This window comes from Macaca mulatta, chromosome 11, assembly GCF_049350105.2.
Source record: "Macaca mulatta isolate MMU2019108-1 chromosome 11, T2T-MMU8v2.0, whole genome shotgun sequence".
Lineage (NCBI taxonomy): Eukaryota > Metazoa > Chordata > Mammalia > Primates > Cercopithecidae > Macaca > Macaca mulatta.
The window spans coordinates 72,417,007-72,441,099 of record NC_133416.1 but is presented as its reverse complement, the minus strand read 5'-3'; the positions used below and the strand labels follow the sequence as shown (position 1 = coordinate 72,441,099).

Below are 24,093 nucleotides of genomic sequence, written 5' to 3'. Positions count from 1 at the left end.
CCTCCTCCTCCTCTGCGCCGTCCTCCTTCTCCTCCTCCCCCTCTTCCTCCTTCCCACGGTTGCCGGCCGCCCTCTGCAAGGGGGCATCCCTTTCCAACTCGGGACCTCAGAGCACAGCCGAGCGCCCACCTGGCGTGTTCCACCTGAGACCGCTGAAGGAGTGGGAAACAGACAAATCAACACGAAGAGACCGGACAGCGAGCCAGGGACTTGTGGGAAGACGTGTCAGGAGTTGAGAGCGTTGGTGGTGAGGGGATAAAAAGTTGTGGGAGAGTGAGGTAGGAGCAGCGCTGCCAGTTAGTTACTTGGCCATCCTGTATATACCGAACAAGCACTCACTATAATACGCGTTCCAGGTGAGCTGGCCCTCTTTAGCAGAGGAGGGTGAGTGTGTGTGTGTTCTTGGCCAAAATTGCAAAGGGGCTCGTCCCAAACTTATATTTGAACACCATATATGGAGCCCAGGCAGGCTGGCTGAACAATAGTTTTTCACAACAAAATGCTTAAGTTTACACTGGTGTTTCTATCCACGTGGCTCCAATCTCTATTCATGTCCACCCCCCAACCCCCTCCACACACTTGTTTTGTATTTACCGTAACTTGTCTAAAATGCAATGCTCTAATTCATTCAGAAGGTGCCACCTCTGATGAACAAAACTTCAGTCCTATGTGTTTAATTACAGGCCCAAGCCTGTAATTGCCTGAGTTTTCCTTGGCACTGATAACTCCTTGGGTAATCAAGTCCAAATGGCCTTTAACTTTTCAAGACAACATAATTATGTCTTAATTACTATATTTTTTCCCTGAAACTAATGGGACAGGACCTGGAGATATAGGGTGTTAAGTAGTTACAAACATTTTAAGATGCTAGATGATACAGAAATGATTTATTGATCCAAAATACTTAAGGGGTAAATGTCAAACAGATTTAGAGTGTGGATTATTTCATCATGAACCAAAGTGATGGTAATTTGTACATCACACTATTTGTTTGAAAATGCTATATTTGAAAATCAAAAACCTTGTTTCAAATCAAACTCAATTCTGGCAAAGTATTAAAACACATACACCAAAAAACAGTCCATTGCAAGTGGCTCACCTCAAAACATCTGGCACTGAAAAAAACCACATCCTGTGAATTAAATATAGCAAGTGGGCAAATGTCATCCTTAATGCATTGGCAATTATAATGGGACTAAGGGTAGATGACCCAGATAAAGTAATGGTGAATAAATTGTAATGCAACGAATACAGAATTTAAATGACACATAAAATGACTAATTAGGAAGCTAGAACCTAGGTAGTTGGAAATACTGAAGAAACTCTTCAGTATTCCCTCCGTTTCCTCTTTTTTTATAGCCTTGTGTTACATAAGTGTCTGTTTTTCTACTTCCCCCACAACACCTTGCAAAGTTCTTTGCCCGTAGTCCAAATGTTTGTTTAAAAACAAAAATAAAATGGACACAGCCATTTGTAGAAAGGAATATAGGAGCTCCCTAAGTGTAAAACATATTCCAAAGGCTTGCAATAATTATGGCTATATTTAAAATATTTTAGTGAAGAATCTTACATGCAAAAATATAAAATTATAAATAATTATAAATAATACAATATCATTACAACCTAATTCATGTTAGTAAAAATACAGAGTTCATTGTATCAACATAGCTGACATCACTGTCAGCAATGCCAACTGCTAAAGGCTTGAATAAATATGCTAAGCGTGGCAGAAAAGAACAAAAGTTACTAAGTGCGTGATAAGAGCTAGACTGTGCTAGATGTTTTTTATACCTGATATCTCATTTAATCCTTACAACTATATCTGAGATTATTTTTATCCCTATTTTACAGCTAAGGAGGCTGAGCCATAGATAAGTAATATGCTACCAGGAAGAGGTGAAGTAGTATTAGAATTAAATCCTCATTCTAAGTGTATATATATTTTACCATACTAATCAGTCTTATTTTCTCTACATTAAAAAAAAAGTGGCGTTCAAAAACTGTATTCGTTGGGCTCTTGTGGTTTTAAGTAACTGGTATGCACTCAGGTTACCTCAAGTAACCGAGGTAAAGAATACATGTGGAAATAAGACCAGAGGCTTACCTGGCGTGTCAGATCATCCTTTGTGGGCATGGTGGGTGGGGCCTGTGCCTTTGATAGCTAGGGAAACAGGAAAGGTACCACCCCCTTGCCCACATTCCTATGAGTTTTGTAGTTTAACCATTGATACTTTAATCATATATTTTACAATGCTTTTTAAATGTCTTCTTTATTATAGCCTTAATAACAATCATGTTACCATATTCCGTTCAACATTGATTTTAAGGCAAAAGACCCAGAGGAGGTAGCTGCTTCTGGCTGCTTCCTGCACCATCCCTCCCCCAACCCAGTGGTGTGCTGGTAAACATTTAACAACCAGATCTGGATGAAAGGGGTAGGGGCCCTTATCTACAGCATTAACCAATTCACATGGTACAAATACTCCCACCAACCAGATGTCTCTGAAGGCAGGGTTGGGAAGGGATCCACACAACCAGTTTTCGGGGCCATAGAGCCAGCTCTGGCATACCACAGCTGCAACTCATGAAATGTCTTCAGAACACAGAATAATTCAAGTTGCATAACCACAGCTCTTTGTCTCTCTGCCTGTGTTTCCACTTCTGTTCCCACAACCAGGTGCCAACTCTCTCCATACATCTCATAAACAAATGCCCCGCGGGGGAGAATCTGATTCTATCACCATTCTTATATTGAGTCTGTCTTATAAGCCACTGAGCAGCCTATAGAATGGCCGCCCCCGATCCAGGTGCTAGTTCTTCAGTTGTGGCTAAGATGGAAAGGTCATATGCCAACAGAACATGGCCGCCCACCCTAAAGGCCTGTGTTGCTGTCTTTTTATAGGGCTGTGCTTGGGGCAGCCTCTTTCAAAAAGAATAGGTGAACATGACAGGCATCTAAGCTGTAACCTCCCCAAGGTGCTATTCTCAGCTCTTTAATAAAATCTCCTCAGACACTGCACAAAGCCTTGGGACAGCCCCCACTTCACATACCCCAAGAAACATCTTAGGTGGATGCCAACAACTGCAAAACAAGTGCCACTGTTCTAAACCAATTAATGCTCAATTGGACAGTAACAGTAATACCTCTTGGGGGATGTAATTCTTCAAACTACACTCAATACAAACTCCCCAAATTCTGTTTTCACACCATGAGTACTGACTGGCTAAGGGAGACGCCTGAATTTTTCTCTCAGATTCTGAAAAATGATCTCCATTGCCATGACACCGTCCAGCCCCCAGTCACCAAGTGCGTTAAAATAATAAGCACTCACTACCAGCAAATCAGGTAGGACTCATAAAGCAGAGAGAGAAGACCAAATTAAAGTGACCATTTTCCTTCTTTTCACAGTAAAGTGATGTGCCTGCATCTCCAATGATGGTATTTTCTGTTTGACACAGTCGAAGCTATCCCTTTTGTTGATAAATTCTGGAGAAAGTTGAAGTCTATACTCCCGTGATTGATGTGCTGCCTGACTCTGCCAGATTTTGCTTTGGATATGCTGCAGTAAGTAATAAATATTTAACAAGATTTTCCATATTATAGAGAATTAAGTAATCGTCTCTAGACCAACAAAGCTGCTTGGCTTTTGGCAAGGTTTTATAACATAAAGCGGAATAGGCAAAAATCAACTACACACACAGAGAATAGGGCAAGGGGAAGAATTAACTTTTTAAGTGGTACAGAAGCATTCACTCAGTCTCTGTTCCTAAGTGCTTCTTGTATTGCCAGCATCTCACCCTATGGGTATGTATGTCCAATTCTAAAGGTGTGTATTTTTCAAACAACTTGGCCCTAACTGCAGATCAGTTCTTTTATCTATTGTTCAGACAAAATGGCTACAATCTGGTCCAGTGGTAGAGGAAACTCTAGCTGTGTTAGGTTTTCTGGGAAATGGCATGTTGTTTTCCAAAATGATGACTCAAGGGATTTTCACCCTGCAAGCTGCTGTTACAGCTCAACGGCCACATAAGAGTCAGGACCACTCAGGAGTCAGGGACTTGGGCTTTGGTATCAGATACATCTATCCAAGTGTGGCTTCTACTATGAAAGCTTTGGGACAATGGGCAAGTAACTTCTCTAAAGCCTTGATACTTGTGTCTATAAAATGGAACAGTGAAGGTACCTACCACATACGGTGCTTAGCACTTAACCCCGTGCTAGCGCATGGTAAGTCCTTAATACATATCAATATAGTACTAATATTAATTTTTGTTATTGCTTCCCGACTTTCAATCACTACAAAGTCATTCTTTGCCTTTAAAGCCTTATCTGATATGATTTTCCTCTGTCTTAAATGAGTCATGACTCAGTTTCTCTTCACAGCTCAGAATCCTGCATTTGTATTCATAATTACTTCTTAAGGAAATCTGTTCAGATTTAGTAATCTCTTCAACATATTTTTCTTCAAAATTTCTTTTTATATTTACATCTAAAGTTACTAACAGTAATTATTTTTATAATTTTAAAAAATTTTTAACTCCTTCAAAGCAATAATATTAGAAGACTACACACACATTTAATGATTATTCAAACTATTTTGTGAAAACCACTTTAAGAATTGCCGTCAAAATATATGATGCAATTTTTAAAATATCTTCAACAAGGGAAATCATCTTTGCAGTCATTCATTCATTCACTCAAATATCAACCAAATATTTGCTATGTGCTAAATAGACAATAAACAAGATAAATCAGTAAAATATTTAGTAAGTTAAAGAGTAGTAACTACTGATAAGATAAATAAGGCAGAAAACATTGCTAAAAGTGCTGGGGAAGTGACAATAATGACCTGAAAGAAGAAAGCAAGCCATTCAAATATCTGGGAGAGGAGGGAACAGCAAGCAAAAGGCTGCACCCAAGGTGAAAGCAGGCCTGCTCCGTAGGAGGCCCATCCTGGAGGCCAGGTTAGGAAGTAGATGGTAAAAAGGGTAGTGAGGAGATGGGGAGAGCATTAGGAGCTGTGGTCTGGGAGGCAATCTTGTAGGATCTTATGGGTCATTATAAAGACTTAGGTTTTTATGGTGAGATGGGAGGCTATCACAGCGTTTTCAGTGGAGCAGTTACATTACCTGACTCACATTTTAAGAATAACTCTGGCTATTCTGATAAGGCATGTACAGACCTTGTTAGGAGGTCTTGAAATAACGCAGGTGAGACAGGAGGTGATTTGGAGTAGAGAATATTCAGTGGTGGTGGTGGAAAGTGATTAAATTGCAGATATATTTGGAAGGAGAGGCCCATTAGATTTGCTGACAGACCCAATGTGGAATGTGGAAAGGAAAACTTAGAAGTTTAAATTAAAAATTTTAAAATGTGATATATAAGTACATGCTGACAGAAAGTCACTTTGGAAAGCAATAGGAGTCATCATAATTTCTTGGGTGGAAGAGAGCTTAATAAAAGTAGCTTCTAGCCAGGTGTGGTGGCTCATGCCTATAATCCCAGCACCCTGACAGGCCAAGGCACGAGGATCACTTGAGTAGTTTGAGACCAGCCTGGTCAACACAGGGAGACCCCATCTCTACAAAAAAAAAAAAAAAAAAAAATTAATTAGCCAGGTGTGGTGGCATGTGCCTGTAATCCCAGCTACTAGGGAGGCTAAAGTGGGAGGACCACTTGAGCTTGGGATGTCAAGGCTGCTGTGAGCCATGATTGCACCACTGAACTCCAACCCAGGTGACAGAAAGACTCTGTCAAATGAAAAAAAAAAGAAAGAAAGAGAGAGAGAGAGGAAGAAAGAAAGAAAGAAAAGAAAGAGAGAGAGAAGAGAGACAAGAGAGAAGAAAGAAAATAAAGGAAAGAAAGAAAGAGAAAGAAAGAAAGAAAAGAAAGAAAGAGAAAGAAAGAAAGAAAGAAAGAAAGAAAGAAAGAAAGAAAGAAAGAAAGAAAGAAAGAAAGAAAGAAAGAAAGAAAGAAAGAAAGAAAGAAGAGGAGGAGCAGGAGGGAAGGAGGGAAGGAAGGAATGGAAGGAAGGGAAGGAAGGAAAGGAAGGAAGGAAGGAAAGGAAGGAAGGAAGGAGAAAGAGAGAGAAAGAGAAAAGAAAGAAAACAATTCTAAAAAGTGGGCTGTGGGGAAGATCGAAAGAAGAGTAATGTTGGGAAGCTCACCCAGGCTAGTATTGCAGATACCCAGACTTGAGATGATGAGGACCCCTAGACTAAATGGTAGCAGTGAAACTCAAGATGAACAAGGAGATATGGTAGGAATAAAGTTGTTGGATAAAATACAGAGTACCCAGATACATTTGAATTTTAGATAAAAATCAAAAACATTTTTTAGTATAAGTATTGCATGGGGCAAACTTACACTAAAACATTATTCATGGTTTACCAGAAACTCAAGTTTAACTGGGCATTCCATATTTTTATTTGCTAAACCTGGCAGCCCTAGTGAGAAACTGATAAACTCACTCCCACCCCGCAAGTCCCCATATTTCAGTCAGAGGCAAATTCTGAAACAAACAAAAAACTTGTGTAATGTGACCAGTGTGAAATGGAGAGAAATTCATTGTTAGTCCAGCTCTCTTGAAAATCTTGAAGAGATCAGTAAAGATGTCAATTTTCTTTACAGATCTGTTTATTTTCCAGCCAGAGCATGAGCCTTATTAATATTGTGGCTACACTCTATTCTCAATACAGGTTTGATACTATGCTGTATAATCTATATGAATGTGTATATGTGTGCACATGTGCACGTTTACTGTATGGGTTGATTAGCAAAGGAATTGTAGGGTCAGAGTTCCTGCTGGAGGGAATATTGAATAGGAAACATGGATTGGAGGACCCACAGTCAGCTCACCCATCATCCCCCAGTGTACACACACAAACACACACACAAACACACACACACACACACAGAGGCAGGGATATTTTTCCCAATGTGGTCCTCACAGGCCAAACCTGTGGCCTTATGTGATTGGACAGTGTATGGTATGGGTGGGAAGGAAGAAGGGCTCAGACTATAAGGCTCCTTTCAGTGGAGGAGTAGGGACAGTTGAAAGATTCAAAGAAGGGGATCCATTTGGAGTCATAACTTGAACCTAGAGGCAGGTCAACAGAAGCATTCAGGAAGGTGACTGTGTGAAACCATAAGACCCTTGGGTGATGCAAGGGGAAATTCAAAGTAGAACTGCAAAACTTTTACCCTTGTCTCTCCTACTTTGTAATTCCATTCTGGAATTGCCTTAGCGGGGCCTGGCATCTAATTTTGTGGAGACTGAAAGGTCAAAGCAGCAAGGAGAAGAGGTATGGTTTCCAACCACTTGTAGATACAGGGAAAGACTGTGATTCACAATTGATGATTGACAGTAACCAAGAATAGCCCACAGTAAAGCTAGAGGCCACAAAAGGCCTGCAGTCCACATCCCTGGGGAGTATTATTTCTTATCTTTCCTGGGTTTTTTTCTTTTTCTTGGCAGGGTCTGGCTCTGTTACCCAGGCTGGAGTGCAGTGGCATGATCATGGCTCACAGCAACCTCCATCTCCCAGGCTCAAGGGATCCTCCCACCTCAGCCTCCCAAGTAGCTGGGCCCTCAGGCGCATGCCACCATGCCCGGCTAATTTTTTTTTTTTTTTTTTTTTTTTGGTAGAGATGGAGTTTTACCATGTTGCCCAGGCTGGTCTCAAACTTCTGGGCTCAAGCGATCCTCCTGCTTCGGCCTCCCAAAGTGCTGGGATTATACCAATTGTGAGCCACTGTGCCTGCCCTGTTGAGGGTATTTTGGAGAAGACAAGTGGAAGAGAAAGTAAAGCCAACCTTCATGACTGGCTTGTGGCCTAATGAGAGCTGGCCCTGAGCAAAAGTGAGCCATGCTAACTTTTGGACATGTGGATAGTAGAGATATAGGGGAAAACTCGGCAGGACTTTGATACTGACTGAATTCTCAAGAGTAATAAAGAGATTTGCAAAGGAAGTGAGAGTCTGCCTCCTTTTGTGACTCCTCAAAGGGTAAAGGATACTTAATACATGCTGGTGACTGACCCTTTATAGTGGTAGAGGGAATGATTAAAGTGTAATTTATATGTTTCAACTCTCATAGAGAAAACAAATAGACCAAATAAACCATCAGCCACTTATCTTTTCATGATAACATAAAATGAAATAAAAATAAGAAACCTTCTAGAAACCATTTATACTCTGTTCCCAGTGATAACAGTTACAAGAACAAGTAAAATTGGCTCATGTTAATGAAAATATGTAACTGTATCACAACCAAAGCTCTGAAAAATTCAAGACATTTAATGGAAAGAGACCCAGAAGAGACATTTACTACAGTATCTGAAGTAAAAGCAAGGCATTAAAGCAATCAAAACATCTTCCAAATGAATCAAATGGAAGTCAGCTAATTTCATGTTACTTCATATCAATAAGGAAAAATATATTGGAAACTCCGTGTATTAAGTAAGCATTGATATTAGCAACATGAATGAAATAGTTCTAAACTATTTCCAACTTTGCCTCTAAAATTCCTTTGGCCTGATGGCATAACGTATTATTTCCTGTTCTTCTACTCTGTGGGAAGTAACACACCCATTTCAATCTTTGTCACTCTTTTTCCTATATCAACATTCATGGGAAGAATTATTTGGAGCTGCTCTGATGATCCTCCCTAGGTTGAGACCTCAAATCATATCCAGAAACTGTATGGCAGTGAGTCTCAAACTTAAAAATCAGAATTACTTCGAGAGTTCGTTAATATCCTGGGGTCTTTCCCAGACACAGTGATTCAGCAAGTCTGGTGAAAGGTTCAGGAATCTGCATATCTAACAAATACTCCAGGTAATTCTAAGACAGGTTGTCCATAGATCATTCTTTGAAACACTCTGGTTTAGAGTAACTGTAATAATTTTCATGTCTGCTTCCCAATGGGGATGAGGGCATAAGTTTTAATCTCTCTTTTCTGTAAGGCCCATAACAGGGGTAAGAAAGATTAATAGGAAAATACATGAGTGTATATATGACACAGCTTTCATGACCTTTCTGAAATACATGGCTTATTCATAATCCAACTAATCAGAAAAATCAAATAAGTAGAATTTTCAGTTTTATTCTACAATAAGTGAGGTTCATTATGAAATGAGGCGCTGTAAGTTTCTGAATTGTTTCCTAACTCATCAAAGATTAAATTAAGCTGCTTATAGTTTTTAGTGCTGTGAATTTTTTGAAATTATCTTTTAATTCAGTTATAACTGTAATATTAAATTTACCAGGACACATTTTTAATAATTATTCCAGGAAAATAGGAATTAACTATATCAATCTAATACTAGAATATGATATACTTTATTATACCAAAATATAGTACAAATTTTTTCTGAACACAATGAAAATAGTATGCCTTCTCTAAACATTTTTAATTACACAGAGAATATTTCTTCAACCAGTATCTATGTATGAAAAGGTTCTGTTTTATAGCTAAGTTGTGTTTTGAGTACATTGTGCTGTCCTTCGGAAACACCAAGAAAAGCAATTTTGATTTTTTGATGTTATTAAAGCATAGTAGAATGTGAAAATGATAAATTTTTATACAATTAGAGTTTTATTTAGATATAATACCATGTAATTTTTGAAAATGTGCTTTTATTTCAACGTTATGTATTAAAATGTGGCTAATATTAAATGTGAAACAATGTAGAATTCATAATAATAAATAAATAACAGAGTAAGTGGCCAATCAACGAGGTTCATGGCTAGTTCGTTGGGTCTGCAAACGGGATTCAACAACCCACATGGTGGCTTATGCAAATAATCGCTCTTGCTGTCTACTTCTCTCTTGTTTATATTGCTCCCTATTATTTTCTAGGGATGTCCGCCATACAATCGAGCCATATTGTTACAAGATGTAATCACATGAATTAATTTTTAAGACTCCTATGGTTAAAGATTATACTAGCTTATATGTTTAGAGGGACATTAAGGAACATTTTAATAACACAGGACTAATTGTAGACAGTCAGTTTCAAGATTTAATATCTTCTATTGGAATGCACAGACTGGTCATTGCAGTCAGATTGACACCTCTGTACTGAGTGACACTACCCTAGTTCCAGTGATAATAATTCTTCAACACTGCCATACGTGGTATCCGATCTCAATGTTATTCACATTGAGAAACAAGTTACATTTTGATTTTTGCCTTTTTGAAGCAGAAGCACCAAGCATAAAAGAAAGACATTATGAACACAATAGCTGAGGAAAACAATAAGATGAATCATTTAGCAAAGATGAAAGACAAGGTATATAATTTCAAAGCAAATGAAAAGGATATAGTAGTTTCAAAAGAACAAAAACAGTTAATGAAAAGCAACAAGTTTCAGAAATAAAGGAAAACATCAAAACTTCTGGGCATTCAAAACTGCACTCAAAAGGGATATACCAGAAAATTCACCACTAATGTGATGTTTGCTGTGGGTTTTTTCGTAAATATCTTTTATCAGATTTAGGAAGTTCCCTTCTACTACCAGTTTGCTAAGAATTACTTTTTACAAAAAGATATACAAATATTGGATGTTGTCAGATGCTTTTACTATATCTATTTGAGACGATCATATTATTTATTTCATTTGTTAGTGTGACAAATTATACTGATTTTCTTTTCTTTTTCTTTTTCTTTTTTCTTTCTTTTTTTTTTTTTTTTTTTTGAGATGGAGTCTTGCTCTGTCACCCGCGATCTCAGCTCACTGCAACCTTCACCTCTTGAGTTCAAGAGATTCTCTTGCCTCAGCCTCCCAAGTAGCTGGGATTGCAGGCACTCGCCATCACACCAAGCTAACTTTTTTTGTATTTTTAGTAGAGATGGGGTTTCACCATGTTGGCCAGGCTGGCCTCAGACTACTAACCTCAGGTGATCTGCTCGCCTTGGCTTCCCAAAGTGCTGGGATTACAGGTGTGAGCCACCATGCCCCGCCAGATTTTCTAATGTCAAACTGCATTCCTGGAATAAATCCAACTTGGCCATGATGTGTAATTCTCACTCTATTTGCTGAATTTGGTTTGTTGACTAATTTGGTTTGTTTGGGATTTTTGCTATTTTCTTTATTCAGTGAGATTGGCCTTTGAATTTTCCCTTTTTGTCTTGTATTTGCATCAAGATTATGCCAGTCAGGAGTGCACCCCTTTTTTCTATTTGCTGGAATAGGGAATATGTCATTTCAAAAGGAAGCACTGAAGAGAGAATACATTTTCACAAGTCTTATGTGTGAGCATCGTTAAGGGGCATCACAATGAAGAACAGCAAAGGGATGTTAAAAATAAGTCATATTATCAAGTTGTTGCTCTCACAGACCAGTTTAGAAATAGTAACAGTGATATTACATGGCAGTCATTTTGCATTATTTCACTGAGTTCTCTTGATAACACCATTATTACTGTTTTAAAAATGAAGAAACAATCTATTTACATAACTTGCCTAAGGTCACACCACCATCAGTATGTGTCAAAGCTGAAATCTAAGCATGGTTCTGATTCTAGAGACAATGCTCCTAAGCACTTATCCCTCTTTTCCCTGCCCCTCCTGCCACCCTGTCTCTCAATGGAAGGATTGGGTGTGTTTCAGAAGTCCTTTCCTATGTCTGCTAACAATAACAACTCATGGCAGGCAAAATAAACATAGCCCTTTTCCGAAGTGCTGAAGTTATAAAAATTCTCATTGTCTGAGATTAATTGCCAAAGGTTGGCAGTAATTCGAAATATATTAGCAGAGGAGATTAAATTTTACAAACAGAATAAAGACAATTATGAGAATCTCAATTAAGGTAAACATTTAAATACGTAATAAATATTCATGGTAAATTTTGTAAAATACGTATGTAATCCAACAGATTGGTCTCCACTGCTAAATTTTTGAGCATTTCTTTCCAATTGTGTGTAGAGAATACACTCAATTTATTTTAAACATATAATTTTTCACCTTTTAACAACTCTAATGTAGAAATAATACATTTCAGAATCAATGATATCTTAAAATTGTTGTCAAAATTACAAATAAGAAAAGTGCTGCCTACCTGCATTAAGGTTCATTTCTGCCAGAGGGATGGATGTTTTCTTCTTTCTGGAGGGAACTATGAACTGTGAGCACTTTATTTTTTTTTTTTTTAAGTTTTTAAATTTTTTTCAGAGCAGGAGTGAAAGTTTATTAAAAAGTTTTAGAACAGTAAGGAAAGGAAAGAAATGAAGGAAAGGAAGTACACTTGGAAGAGGGCCAAGCAGGCAACTTGAGATACCAGCCAGGTACACACCTTGACCTCTTGACTTGGGGTTTTAAATGTTGGCATACTTCCGGAATCTTTTGTTACTTCTCCCCGCTCCTGAGATCTTGGTGGGAAGCTGCTGATCAGTTTCAGGTGCTTTTCTTTTGCTTTTTGCTTTTTTTTTTTTTTTTTTTTTGAGATAGAGTCTCATTCTGTTTTCCAGGCTGGAGTACAGTGGTAGTATCTCAGCTCACTGCAACCTCCACCTCCCGGGTTCAAGTGATTCTGCCTCAGCCTCCCGAGTAGCTGAGATTACAGCCGTGTGCCATCATGCCCAGCTATTTTTTTTATTTCTTAGTGCAGATGGCGTTTCACCATAGTGGCCGGGCTGGTCTCAAACTCCTGACCTCAGATGATCCGCCCACCTTGGCTTCTCAAAGTGCTGGGATTACAGGTGTGAGCCACTGAGCCTGGCCTCAGGTGTTTTCTATCTATTAGAAAACTGCCTTTCCCTGGCAGTTATTACTTATTACTTTAACAATTATTCCTTTGAGAAATAGTTAACAACCACCTGACCATCACCTAATGATCACCCAACACTCCTGGCCTATGTGGCGGGGAGAACCCTCTCCTGCCCTGCTCATACCTACCAGCTACCTACTGAAACAATCTTTCCTGATGAGTCAAAAGTTTTCCACATCATTGAACACCATTTCCCTCTGAAAACACTTCTTTATCTTTCTACCTCACTAGCTCCTCTAGCTTAGCCTCATTTGCTGGCTCTTCCTCCTTCTCCCATCTTGAAATGTTGGAATACTCAATACTCTCCTCTGCTTTGTCTGCCCTGATTTCCTTGGTTGATCTCATCCAGTTATGTGGCTTTAAGTTCCATCTGTACACAGTGATTCCCAAGTGTATAACTCTATCCTCGTCTCATCCTTTGAGCAATGGCTTTCTGCTCTACGGCTCCTCTTGGATGTCTAACAGATATCTCAAACTTAATATACCCAAAACCTACTCTTTTTGTTTGTTTGTTTTTTGAGACAAGTTCTCTGTCACCCAGGTTGGAGTGCAGTGGATGATGCAACCAGAGCTTGCTCCTGTGAGCACTTTAAATTTTCTTTTTGCTTAAGCTTTTCAGATGATGCTGGTAGTAGCAGTTGAAACCACAATCTGAACAAGGACTGGTTGGTTTCTTTGCGGTTCCCTTCTAGAGACAAGTCTACTTCTCATTTACCCTGACCCTACCTTTATGCTAGGGTCTTCTACTACAATCTACACCTTGAATGTCATTTTTGTTGTTGTTTTCTTTCTTAAGGTCCAGAGAAAATAATGGTGCCTCTTACAACTGACAGTGTCTTATATGAAATATATTTGAGGCCAGGTGCAGTGGCTTATACCTGTAATCCCAATGATTTGGGAGGCTGAGGTGGGAGGGTAGCTTGAGGCCAGGAATTCAGACCAGCCTGAGCAATGCGGCAAGATCCTGTCTCTACAAAAATAAATTTTTAATTAGCTTGGCATGGTGGACATGCCTGTAGTCCTAGCTACTTGGCAGGCTGTTTGAGCTCTGGAATTTGAGGCAACAGTGAGCTATCCTGGAGCCACTGTACTCCAGCCTGGGTGACCAAATGAGACCTTATCTCTTTACATATAAAAAAAAATTATATATATATGAATTATATAATGTATATGTAACTTAAGCAGTTGATAGACACTATTTTCCACATCTTAAATAATCTTCAAAGGCACTATTTTGATGATTTTCCAGAATTCCATATGATAATCTGTTATTTACTTATTACCATATCTGTAGATTTAGTTGCTTTTAATTTTTAGTCACAATATAAAGAAAGTTGTGATGAAAATCATTTTCATCTATCTTCATGTTATCTCTGGTAATTTCTTCAGAATAGACTCCTAAAAATTAAAATATAAGGTCAAAGGGTATGAACGTTAAAATTTTTTTTGTTACATATTGCCAAATTGACCTTCAGAAATGCTCATCGCGTTACGCAACAACCAACCGTATGTAAAGGGCCTATTTTCCCTAAACTGAAGTCAAATTTATCCAGTTTCCTATAAAAAACACCTTCTCAATTGTTCTTTAATTTGCCTTTATTTCTGTGGCTGAATGTTTTATGTATTTATTGGCCATTTGCAGTTGTTCATTTGTGGCTCATCTCCTGATGTCATTTGACTACTTTTCATTGAGATATTGGTCTTTCTATGTTAGAATATTTTTTCAGAATATTTTTGCAATGGGCCAGGCGCGGTGGCTCACGCCTGTAATCCTAGCACTTTGGGAGGCCGAGGTGGGCAGATCATGAGGTCAGGAGATCGAGACCATCCTGGCTAACATGGTGAAACCCCGTCGCTACTAAAAATACAAAAAATTATAGTCTAGGGTGGTGGCCGGCGCCTGTAGTCCCAGCTACTTGGAAGGCTGAGGCAGGAGAATGGTGTAAACCCGGGAGGCGGAGCTTGCAGTGAGCGGAGATCACGCCACTGTACTCCAGCCTGGGCCACGGAACGAGACTCTGTCTCAAAAAATTAAATTAAATTAAATTAAATTAAATTAAATTAAATTTCAATTATTATTCAGCATTAGGTAAAAATATAGACAAACCTGACAAAAACAAGCAATGGATAAAGGATTCTCTATTTAATAAATGGTGCTGGGAAAACTGGCTAGCCATATGCAGAAAATTGAAACTGGATCTCTTCCTTATGCCTTATATAAAAATTAAGTCAAGATGGATTAAAGACTTAAATGTAAAACTCCAAACTATAAAAACCCTAGAAGAAAATCTAGGCAATGTCATTCAGGACACAAACAAGAGCAAAGATTTCATGACGAAAATGTCAAAAGCAATTGCAACAAAAGCGAAAATTGACAAATGGGATCTAATTAAACTAAGAGCTTCTGAACAGCAAAAGAAACTATAGTCAGCACGAACAGACAACCTACAGAATGGGAAACAACTTTTAGTACAACCAAACATGTAACATTTTTCTTTATCATTTCTTGATCTCTGTGCTTAGACCTATATCAAATGTTTTCCTCTAATTTTTCTTTTGCTTATTTTATGACTATTTCTCAAGTCTTTATTTCTACTGGAACTTACCTGGGTATATGTAGAGGAGTATTAACAAATAAAAGTTGCAAAAGTTTGTTACTAATATACATATCATATTAATGATATACAGTCTAATACGAAAATAGAATCGAAGTGATTGAGAGTCAGAAAAAAATCTAACTTGCTTCCTCATCCATTCTCTGCTGAAATCTGTGATACTCTTCCCTAAACCAAATGACTGTGTTTGCCTAATGGTATTATTCATGTTCTCCTTGTTCCCAGCTAATTGCTTAGAACAGTGCTTTCCCACCTTGTTTTAAACTTTAATGGCACTCAAAGAAAAGGATAATAATTGTACCATGCATTGGTTCAATAAAGGAAGCTGCTTACAACCTGCTGGAGGCAACTAGGCCTTGAGCTCCACTATCCCAAGTCCTGCCACCACTCTAAAGCTAATATTTGGGCAAATCTGTAACGCATTCATGGCATACCAGTTGGGACATTGTGTTCCAGAATAGTTCTGTTACTTACATGTTCCTAATAGGATCCCTGTTTCAGTGATATGTTACTGGGTTCTGTTAATCAAATGCTGGTAGTGGTATAGAAGAGCCCAGTGGAGATTATCAAACAAAATGAGAATCCTGAATAAAATAAGCATCAGGAAACCATTGTCCTTTTGTCCATTTGTCCTGTAAGGAGAGAAGCCTGCTAAGGAGAAGAGACTGAATTTCAAGAATACAACTAAATATTTGTTGTATTATTGGGACACAGGAAATCTTTGTGAAAGATATCCTCTGTCAGTCAAGTTTGTATGAGGAAATTGAGTGACTCTCCGTGTGGAAGTATCAATTCATTAAGATCTTCTAAGTTATTACAAGCCAAAGAGCCTGTGCCTCTTCTAAGGAAACAGTTGCCGGAGCCATAGGCCCTGGCAATAGTAACATTAGGGCTCTAACTTTCCTCTTAATTTTTTTTTTTTTTTTTTTACTTTTATTGAATGATTCACTTTTCTCACTAATTTTAAAAGCCACCTTTATCATATACTAAATTCTTACATACTAGAGTATCTTCATAATTCAAGTGTTTATCAACTATATAACCTCACATGGAGGTTATATGGTTATTTGTGGAATTACAACATAAAATACTCTCTTACAAAAGTGCCCTTTAAAAAGTCAGTGCCTCCTTGCATATCCTTGTCTGCTTCACAGTATGATCTATTTCTGCCCATTATATTAATGTCTATGTCAGTGTCTTGCAGATTGTCATTAAAAACACAATATAAGTTCAATGAAACTCCACTAAAAAGTGAACTAGCAAACTTCTCAAAATTTGGAGGATTTCACAAAGTCAATAAAAATGACTTAAAACTGCTCAAATTACAAGCATTACCAGAAATGTATCAGGGTCTGTCCAGTTAGCAATTTAAAAAAAGTTGGAAATGATAAAAAACAATGACAAGGAAGTCAGACACAGTGGCTCAGGCCTGTAATCCCAGCACTTTGAGCAGCTGTGGTGGGTGGATCACTTAAGCCCAGGAATCCGAGACAAGCCTGGGCAACGTGGAGAGACCTCGTCTCTAAAAAAATTAAAAAACTTAGCCATGCATGATGGCACACATTTGTGGTCCCAGCTACTCAGGAGGCTGAGGTGAGAGGATTGCTTGAGCCCAGGAGACAGAGGTTGCAGTGAGCCAAGATCACACCACTGCACTACAGCCTGATCGACAGAGCAAAACCATCTCAAAAACAAACAAACAACAACAAAAATGACCACAGGAAGAGCCGAAAGGAATTATATGATCAGAGAGAGACCGTTTTCAAAATGAAGCCTGGGATATTATGCAAAATGATTCTTTGATTATAGAGCAGAAATCAAACATAAACTGAAAATTATCGTTTCATGATTTCAAATAATTTGTCAAAATGCCAGCTGGCTTTTTTGCAATAATTGAAGCATATCCCACCAAAATTATTAGGAAATTGAAGGATCCAGAATAGTCAACACGATCTTGACAAAGAAAAACAAAGTTGAAGGACTCACACTTCTTGATTTAAAAACTTGCTAGAAAGCTACAGTAATCAAGACAGTGTGGTATTAGCATAAGGATGGACATATAAATCAATAAAATATAATTGAGATTCCAGAAATAAACCTTCACATTTACAATCAGTAGATTTTTGACAAGGGTGACAAGACAATTCAGTTGGGTAAGGAACAGTCTTTTCAACAGATAGCTCAGTGCTGGGATATCTCATGGGATGTCACAAATGGATACCCACATACAGAAAAATGAAGTTGGACTACTACCTCACACAATATTAAAAAATTAACTCAAAATGGATCAAAGTCCTAAATGTAAAAGGAAAAGCAATAGAACTTTTAGAAGAAAACATAGGTGTAAATCATTATAACCTTGGATTAGGCAATGGTTTCTTAAATACTCAAACCACAAGCAACAACAAAAAATAAATTGGACTTTATCAAAATTTAAAACATTTGTCCTATAAAAGACATCATCAAGCGAGTAAAGAGCCCACAAATAGGAGAAAATATTTGCACATCGAAATCTGATAAGGGACTTGTGATCTACAACATTTAAAGAACTCTTACAACACAGTAATGAAGGCTATACCCCAATTAAAAATGGGCAAATGATCTGAATAGGTATTTCTCCAAAGAAGATATATAAATGCCAATATGCACCTAAAACATGCCCAACATCACAAGCCAGCAGGGAAAATGCAAATCAAAGCAACACTAAGACACCATTTCATACCAACTAGGATGGTTTTAAAAAAGATCATCAGTATTGAAGAGTGTGAGAAGAAACTGGAACCTTCATACACTGCTGGTGAGAATGTAAAATGGTACAGCTGCTTTGGAAAACAGCCTGACAGTTCCTCAAAATGTTAATCATAGAGTTACCATATGACTTGTGGGTTGCCACAACCTTCACTTCCACTCCTACTTATACCCAAGATAAATGAAAACCTGTATCTATTTGAGAACTAGTATATGAATGGTCATACCACCATTCTTCATAATAACCAAAAAGTGGCAATAACCCAAATGTTCATCAACTAACAACACATAAATAAAATATGGTGTATCTATACATATTATTCAGCTATAAAAAGCAATAAAGTACTGATACATGCTACAACATGGATGAACCCTGACATTATTCTAAGTGAAAGAAGTTGGCCACAAGGGACCACATATTGTATGATTACGTTTATATGAAATGTTCAGAATAGGAAAATATGAGGACACAGAAAGATTAGTTGTTGCCTAGGAATGTGAGGGTTAAGAGGATTGGGAGTGATGGTTAAGAGGTATAAAGTTTCTTGGGGTGATGATAATATTCTAAAACTGATTGTGGTGCTGGTTACACAATTCTGTGAATACACTAAAAACTACTAAGTTATACACTTTAAATAGATGAACTGTATGATACGTGACTTATATCTCAATAAAGTTGAGATAAATACACCTAATATATCTCATAAAGACAAATTTTTAAAATTCTATTTATGAGTTGATTAAACCCAGCTGAACATAAAATTAGTGTACTCACAAATGGATGTGAAGAAGTTTCTCAGTATGTTGTACAGAAAGACAAAGAGATGGAAAATATGAAAGAGGGACTAAAAAAATGGAGTGATGATGGAGTAAGGAAGTCTAACAACTAACTCCCCTTACTAACTCTACAGAGCCCCTTGTAGGAGCAGTGCATCCCCAAAACCATCTCTCTGTATTTCATTATCACCCTTTAATCAACCTTTGTGCCCATATGCATACTAAGGTGTTTTTTTTAAAAAACTATCATCCAAACTTGTGATCAAAAACCAAATGCTGCAAGAATCTTTTCCACAAATCTATGTCGAAATTTCAAGCTAATGGCCACAGCTTTTTTTTTTTTTTTTTTTTTTTTTGAGACAGAGTCTTGCTCTGTCACCGAGGCTATAGTGCAGTTGCACAATCATAGCTTACTGCACCCTCTATCTCCCGGGCTCAAGTGATCCTCCTGCTTCAGCCTCCCAGATAGCTGAGACTACAGAAACACGCCACCATGCCCGGTTAATTTTTTTTTTTTTTTTTTTTTAAGTAGAGACAAGGTCTCACTATGTTCCCCAAGCTGATCTTGAACTCCTGAGCTCAAGTGATCCTCCTGCCTCAGTCTCCCAAAGTGTTCAGATTACAAGCATGAGCCACTGTACGAAGCCAGTCCACAACTCTTAGGAGGAAGACTAATTTCGCATTCAGAAAGAGACTAATTTCACCTACAGTGCAAAAGAGGTAGGAAAAAAGGAAAAGAAAACTACAGATGAGACAAATAAAAAATAAACAGCAAAATGACAGACTGAAACTTAACCAATGAATAATCACATTAAATGTTAAATGTAAATGCTGTATATACTCCAATTAAAAGGCAGAGATTGAGTGATTATCAGACCAGATCTTTTAAAAGGATCTAATTAAATACTGCCTACAAGAAACATAGTTTAAATATAAAGATATGAATAAGTTTAAAATAAATGAAAAAAAGATATACCCTTCTACCACTTATCAAAAGAAAGCTAGAGTGGCTATCTTAATATCAAAGTAGATTTCAGAGCAGAGAATATTATCCGGGATAAAGATCACTTCCATAAAGGAGTCAAAACACAGAGGATATAATAACCCTGATTATTTATATACATAATAAGAGAGCTTTGCAATACATGCAGCAAAACCGTCAGAACTGCAAGAAACAGGCAAATTCCCAATTATAGTCAGAGATTTCAATAATCCTTCTCAATAATTATCAGGTAGATGAAAAATTAGTAAGAATACAGAAGACTTGAATAATACTATCAAACAACTTCATCAAATTTACATTTATAAAACAGCCCACCAAATAACAGCAGAAAGCACTCTTTTTCAAGTACACATAGAATTTTTATGGAAAGTTTGTGTTGTGGACCATAAAGTAAGTCTCAGCCTTAAAAGGATTCAAATCATTCAATGGATGCTAAAGGAATAAAATTAGAAATCAAAAGTGTAAGTAAAGTTACCTGGAAAATCCTCGAGTATCAGGAAACTAAATAACACATTCCTAAATAACCCAGGGGGCAAAGAAGAACTCAAAAGGGAATTAGAATGTATTCTGGACTGAATGCAAATGAAAATACAACACATCAAAATCTGTGGGATTCTGCTAAAGCACTACTTAAGAAGAAATTAGGTCCCTGAAAGTTATATTGAACTCCCTAGAATCAAAACACAAACTTAATCTTAGATGCAGAGTAACAGAATAAAGTGTATGGGTTGATTCAAAAAATATATACTGAGCACCTAATTTCAGCCAGACACTATTTGGGGACCTAAAAATCAAGCAAACACCACAAAAATAAGACTCCCTATTCTTATGGGGATTGCTATTGTAGCAAGGGATATAGGTAACAAACATATAAGATACTTTCAGATATTAATAAGAAAATAAAACAGCAATTTAAAAGAGAAAGGCCAGAGAAGATCTCTATGAAGAGATGTGAGCTGAAACCTGAATAAGGAGGAGCAGGCCATTCAAAGATCTGGTCCCAGGGAAATAATGTTACAGGCAGAGATCAGCAAGTGTGAAGGCCCTGTAGATAGGAAGTATACAGGAGACATAGAAAACCAGTGTGGCTGGAGAAAGTTAAGTGAAGGAGGCATAATAGGATAATTATCAGTAAAGCCAGAGAGCAACATCAGAAAAGGCAGAATCAAGTAAAAGTTAGGTATATAGAAGACAGGCAAGCAGTTTAGTTCGACTGGAGCACAGGTAGATGGATGAGGACTGGGATTTGGCTAGAAAGGTACAGGTTGGTTTAGACTTGTACTCATGGTAGCCACTGTCTACGTGTGGCTATTGGCTACATGTGGGTAGTACAACTGAAGGACTCAAGTTTTAATTTGATTAATTCAAATTAATTTAAATTTGAATTTAAATTTTAAAACTTTTAAGTATTTGGGAAGAACTTGGGTATGTGAATCTACTGTTTCAACTGTAGATTTTATGATCTCTCAATATAGATCAAGTATTTCCAATTAAAATGTCAAATCTGGATTAAGATAGGCTGTAAATAAAGTTGCCCACTGTATAGGTTTTAGCACTTAAGTCATATATCCCAGGGTCACCTTAGCTATAATATATACTCCAGATTTTTGAAGTATGTAAAATAACATTTTTAAAGACAGGTTCAGATAATTTGAATATATAAGGTTAAACATACTAAAATTAATTTTACCCATTTTATACTTTTTTTAGTGTGGCCATTAGAAAACTATTAATTACACAACTGACATATTTCTTTGAAATAGCACCTGTCTAGATAAAGGCAGGCCTTGAAATCCAACTTGAATTTCACTATTATTTAGTATGAAATAGTCACTGAGATTTCAAAATTCCACATTAGTGTTTTGTTTTTTTTTTTTTTTTTGTCAAGAGAAGTATGGCAACATTTGGAACTATAAAAATAGTACTGCCCTTTAAAAGCTGTATTTTTAAATCACTTCAACAAAATGAAGTCACCAAAAAAAAAAAAAAGAAGAAAAAGAAAAAGGCTTTCAGGCCAAATGACTTGATTACAGTTACACAGGCTGTCTAACATAAAGCCTCAAACAAATTTCTAGTTTTGAGTGTAAGATAAACCATTTAAGAACAGTTCAAAACTGTTCTTAACAGTTGACAAAAGTCAACTTTAGCATGTATTCCTTCTTTTGACAGCCGCAGGTTTCTAGACCTATACAAAATCTCATTTTTCTACAAACTAGGAAAATTTCTAATCAATATCAAACAATCACAGACAATGGCAGAACATTTTAAAAGTTAATTCTGTTTTGCGGAGAGGAGAGATTCTCAAAGACAGTCCCCTTTTGCCCTTCCTCCAACAATGTTCTGCAGTAGACAAAGAGAAGTCAGAGGGATCATTTTGCCTTATTTTGTCAATTATAGGACATCTTATCTAGCACCATAACTGGCTTCCTGCTCCCCTCCTCTAGTGCAGTCAGCCCTGTGTATCCACAAGCTCTAAATCTGTGGATTAAACAAACTGCAGACAGAAAATATTCAAAAAAAAGTAAATAATAAAAATACAGTATAACAACTATTTAGATAGCAATAACACGGTACTAGGTATTAAAAATAATCTAGAGATGATTTAAAGTACATGGAAGGGTATGAGTAGACTGAATGCAAATATTATGCCATTTTATATATATGGGATTTGAGCATCTGTGGATTTTAGTGTCCACAGGGGTCCTGAAACCAATCCCCTGCAGATACCATGGGACAATTGTAATCTATAATTTGGGGAATGTCATCACCAGCCAACCAGCTACCCAAACCAGAAATGTGATGGTCATATTAGATTACACTTTAACTTCACATCATTGAAACACTTTCTCAAATTCTACCTTCTTAATTTAGTTCAAATTTTCCTTTCTACTTCACCCCATTCCCAATCCCCATCTAAGGGCCACACAGGTAAGTATGGCAGAAATGGGATTAACCATTTGGACTCGCTAGGTCATCTAACCCAAGGTCATGGTTCTAACTCCCAAATTGTACCTCCCTCAGACAGTTCTCAAAATATCTCAGAAATGTAGATCCCCCTTCACTTGCTAGAAACAACCACCTAAATGTTTTGTAGGCAGGTCAAACTCAACGTAGCCAAAACCCCAATTTATCATTTTTCCTATCCAATCTGTTCCTTAAAATGTTGGGATTTTAGATTTCCCATGCTAAATAATTAGATATCAGTTTATCTCTCAATAATTAATCAAGTCTTTCCCATTTTCTTATTCTTCAAATCTTTTCTCTATTTTTCATGTCAATAAATCCATATCATCCATTTCTTACCTAAACTCCCCTTAATATCCAACATCCAATCTTCATGTGACCTACAAAGACTTCCATGGTGTAACCATTGCCTACCCCTCTTATCTATTTATGTCCTTAAGCTTAGTGATTCAGTCATAAGAAACTGCTTATGGTTTTGTTTTTTTGTTTCGAGTGAGTCTTGCTCACCAAGGCTGGAGTAAAGTAGTGTGATCTTGGCTCACTGCAACCTCCACCTCCCACATTCAAGCAATTCTCAAGCCTGAACCTCCTGAGTAGCTGGGACTACAGGTGCGTGCCACCATGCCTGGCTAATTTTTTTTTTTTTTTGTATTTGTAGTAGAGACGGGGTTTCACCATGTTGGCCAGGCTGGTCTTGAAATCCTGGCCTCAAGTTATCCGCCCACCTCGGCCTCCCAAAGTGCTAAGATTATAGGCCTGTACCACTGTGCCCAGCTGATTTATTTTATTTAGATATGGGGTCTCATTCTGTCACTCAAGCTGGACACAGTGGCATGATCATAGCTTACTGCAGCATCGAACTTGTGGGCTCAAGCAACCCTCCCACCTCAGCCTCCCAAGTAGATGGGGACTAGGAAGTGTGAGCCACCACGCCCAGCTAACTTTTTCTCATTTAGAGATGGGTCTAAATGTTGCCCAAGGCTAGTCTTAAACTCCTGGCCTCAAGTGATCCTCCCGTCTCAGCCCCTCAACTAGTTGGGATTACACACATGAGCCAACACACCCAGTTCTGCTTTTAGTTTGTGCATAAACTGGGTTGTTTCTCATCAATATTTGTTCATGTGCTCTCTATACCTATATTGCCCTCTTTCCAGTTTCAGGAGCATTCTCAGGTCTCCAGTGTCTACCCATGAAAGAAAAAGTAAATCTGAGTTA

At 37.6% G+C, this 24,093-nt stretch overlaps 1 long non-coding RNA gene across 2 annotated transcripts in view; it reads left to right on the top strand.

Annotated features, from left to right (window-relative positions):
* The first annotated feature begins 224 nt into the window (after positions 1–224).
* The window catches only part of LOC107000914 (uncharacterized), a 33,093-nt gene continuing 9,224 nt past the window's right edge, over positions 225–24,093 (top strand). The window contains exons 1-3 of one of the 2 annotated variants that reach the window (XR_003720691.2): positions 225–356; positions 3,410–3,565; positions 7,479–9,640. This is a non-coding gene — a long non-coding RNA (uncharacterized LOC107000914). Of the gene's footprint in view, positions 357–3,409; positions 3,566–7,478; positions 9,641–24,093 lie in introns of those variants that run through there. The other variant, XR_003720690.2, reaches the window with a different exon arrangement.